Source organism: Pseudophryne corroboree (genome assembly GCF_028390025.1).
Source record: "Pseudophryne corroboree isolate aPseCor3 chromosome 7 unlocalized genomic scaffold, aPseCor3.hap2 SUPER_7_unloc_1, whole genome shotgun sequence".
NCBI classification, from domain to species: domain Eukaryota; kingdom Metazoa; phylum Chordata; class Amphibia; order Anura; family Myobatrachidae; genus Pseudophryne; species Pseudophryne corroboree.
The window spans coordinates 363,553-366,705 of NW_026967608.1; the positions used below are offsets into that span (position 1 = coordinate 363,553).

General features: G+C 34.5%; 1 non-coding gene across 1 annotated transcript; it reads left to right on the forward strand.

Annotated features, from left to right (window-relative positions):
- The first annotated feature begins 431 nt into the window (after positions 1 to 431).
- Positions 432 to 505, forward strand: TRNAS-ACU (transfer RNA serine (anticodon ACU)). The gene has a single exon. It is a non-coding gene; the product is annotated as a tRNA-Ser (tRNA).
- Positions 506 to 3,153: the final 2,648 nt, after the last annotated feature.

Below are 3,153 nucleotides of genomic sequence, written 5' to 3' on the forward strand. Positions count from 1 at the left end.
TTAATAATAGGGTAAAGAAAATTAAGTGGATTTTTTAAAGAAAACTATATTGTCAATATACTATTAAAACAAATTAAAATGGTAAAAGTTATTGTACTTTAAGTAAAAATAAAAGAGCAAAAATATCAATCCCAGTTTTGATTACTTAAATTAACAAAAAAAAATGCATATAGCAAAGGATAGTTTCAATCTGCCTACCTCTGGGTTATGGGCCCAGCATGCTTCCATTGCAGTACTCTGCTGCACATGTAAGTGCAAGAGATCCTGAAGCACTCACTCATCATGGGAAAGTACCAATGTGTTTCTTCGTTGGTTGATGGAAGAAACATCTTACAAAAACTCTCCAGATTATTGACTTTTTAAAGTTTTTCTAGGAAACGTTCTAGATGTATGCTTATTAGCCTTTGTCAGTATACACTTTTTTGCAAAGTGTCTCTGTGGCACAATCGGTTAGTGTGTCCGGTTACTAACCAAAAGGTTGGTGGTTCAATCCCACCCAGGGACGTAATTGACCTTGTTATCAGATTTTGGTGATCTTTAAGTAGACAAGTCAAAATTTCAAACCCCCTGTTATGGTGTAGGGTACCTGGCCTTCTCTGATGTAATCAGAGTTAGATTTGATTCATTGATTTTATAAAAACAGCTAGGAAGCACAATTTAGCAGTGGGTTGCAGAGAAAAAGAAATATGCTGGCAAAAAAAATCCAATTGAGTGATTAAACAGCTCTTCATTTTCTGGCTTTATTTTTATGCTAACAAATTTGTTCTCTGAAAAGTGTCCACAAAGCCAAGTCTCTGATTAACACCTTTGTAGGGATGGTTTTTCACCTATTACTAAATTAAACTTGCTTCATTGGAAAGGCAGCAAGATGCATCCTCATTTCAATGTCTACTGAAATAATACAGGTTGACACCAGGAAACATTAACGCCACTGCATCCTTGCTGCTTTCTCATGTAGAAGTCTGTTTAATGTGAAAACAAGGTGATATCTAATTAGCACACAGGTAAGGAATTAAGAAAATCTTTATTTAAGGGTGAAAATGTTTCTCACAAAATCGTTGCCCCCAATGCATCATTGAAATTCAAGCTGGAAAGATGATTTTAATATATCACTTGTACATTTTGTATTGCTCTTCTGGTGACAATGTAGTTTGTTTTTGTCAATTACCATTTTAATAATAGGGTAAAGAAAATTAAGTGGATTTTTAAAAGAAAACAATACTTTCAATATACTATTAAAACAAATTAAAATGGTAAAAGTTATTGTACTTTAATGAAAAATAAAGAGCAAATATATCAATCCCAGTTTTGGATTACTTTAATTAACAAAAAAATGCATATAGCAGAGGAAAGTTTTAATCTGCCTACCTCTGGGTTATGGGCCCAGCATGCTTCCATTGCAGTACTCTGCTGCACATGTAAGTGCAAGAGATCCTGAAGCACTCACTCATCATGGGAAAGTACCAATGTGTTTCTTCGTTGGTTGATGGAAGAAACATCTTACAAAAACTCTCCAGATTATTGACTTTTTAAAGTTTTTCTAGGAAACGTTTTAGATGAATGCTTATTAGCCTTTGTCAGTATGTACTTTTTTGCAAAGTGTCTCTGTGGCGCAATCGGTTAGTGTGTCCGGTTACTAACCAAAAGGTTGGTGGTTCAATCCCACCCAGGGACGTAATTGACTTTGTTATCAGATTTTGGTGATCTTTAAGTAGACAAGTCAAAATTTCAAACCCCCTGTTATGGTGTAGGGTACCTGGCCTTCTCTGATGTAATCAGAGTTAGATTTGATTCATTGATTTTATAAAAACAGCTAGGAAGCACAATTTAGCAGTGGGTTGCAGAGAAAAAGAAATATGCTGGCAAAAAAAATCCAATTGAGTGATTAAACAGCTCTTCATTTTCTGGCTTTATTTTTATGCTAACAAATTTGTTCTCTGAAAAGTGTCCACAAAGCCAAGTCTCTGATTAACACCTTTGTAGGGATGGTTTTTCACCTATTACTAAATTAAACTTGCTTCATTGGAAAGGCAGCAAGATGCATCCTCATTTTAATGTCTACTGAAATAATACAGGTTGACACCAGGAAACATTAACGCCACTGCATCCTTGCTGCTTTCTCATGTAGAAGTCTGTTTAATCTGAAAACAAGGTGATATCTAATTAGCACACAGGTAAGGAATTAAGAAAATCTTTATTTAAGGGTGAAAATGTTTCTCACAAAATCGTTGCCCCCAATGCATCATTGAAATTCAAGCTGGAAAGATGATTTTAATATATCACTTGTACATTTTGTATTGCTCTTCTGGTGACAATGTAGTTTGTTTTTGTCAATTACCATTTTAATAATAGGGTAAAGAAAATTAAGTGGATTTTTAAAAGAAAACAATACTTTCAATATACTATTAAAACAAATTAAAATGGTAAAAGTTATTGTACTTTAATGAAAAATAAAGAGCAAAAATATCAATCCCAGTTTTGGATTACTTTAATTAACAAAAAAAATGCATATAGCAGAGGAAAGTTTTAATCTGCCTACCTCTGGGTTATGGGCCCAGCATGCTTCCATTGCAGTACTCTGCTGCACATGTAAGTGCAAGAGATCCTGAAGCACTCACTCATCATGGGAAAGTACCAATGTGTTTCTTCGTTGGTGGATGGAAGAAACATCTTACAAAAACTCTCCAGATTATTGACTTTTTAAAGTTTTTCTAGGAAACGTTTTAGATGAATGCTTATTAGCCTTTGTCAGTATGGACTTTTGCAAAGTGTCTCTGTGGTGCAATCAGTTAGTGTGTACGGCTATAAACCAAAAGGTTGGTGGTTCAATCCCACCCATTGACGTAATTGACCTTGTTATCAGATTTTGGTGATCTTTAAGTAGACAAGTCAAAATTTCAAATCCCCTCTTATGGTGTAGGGTACCTGGCCTTCTCTGATGTAATCAGAGTTAGATTTGATTCAGTGATTTTATAAAAACAGCTAGGAAGCACAATTTAGCAGTGGGTTGCAGAGAAAAAGAAATATGCTGGCAAAAAAATCAAATTGAGTGATTAAACAGCTCTTCATTTTCTGGCTTTATTTTTATGCTAACAAATTTGTTCTCTGAAAAGTGTCCACAAAGCCAAGTCTCTGATGAACACCTTTGTAAGG